The following is a 461-nucleotide window of genomic DNA, read 5'->3' as shown; positions in this document are numbered from 1 at the left end:
AGACCGCCGGGAGCGTCCGGGTCTGCAGAGCCCTCCTCCAGAGCGCCGCCATGCGCCAGGGTATCGCGCACGTGGGCTTCTGCGCGCGTCACTTCCGCGCACACCTTCCAGCCAATCAGCGCTCGCCAAGGCGGGCTCGGCCCCGCCCCTTAAAGGCGAAGGTCTTTCAATGTGAAAGCTCACGCCCACCCGAACGGCTGAGGTCGCCACTCTCCAGCAGGGGGCAGAGCCCCGAGAGCTGGATATTTCCCGGACCCGCCCCCCTCGTGTAGGGAAAGCTAAAGCGTGGCAGGGGCCGGACCGGGGAAGCTGAGGAGGCGGGTCTCCATAGAAACCTCCACCTGTTTCCGGCCATCCCGTGCAAGATTAGGGGCTGCTGCGGGGGCCAATCTCAGTCCGCTCGCTTCTTCCCGGCGGCCTCTGCGTGAGCAGTGGGTGTTGTACACAATCATCATGGCGGC

This window comes from Fukomys damarensis, unplaced genomic scaffold (assembly GCF_012274545.1).
Source record: "Fukomys damarensis isolate Sample0158 unplaced genomic scaffold, DMR_v1.0_HiC HiC_scaffold_34, whole genome shotgun sequence".
NCBI lineage: Eukaryota > Metazoa > Chordata > Mammalia > Rodentia > Bathyergidae > Fukomys > Fukomys damarensis.
The sequence above is the reverse complement of the archived record's forward strand: the minus strand, read 5'-3'. Positions refer to the sequence as shown.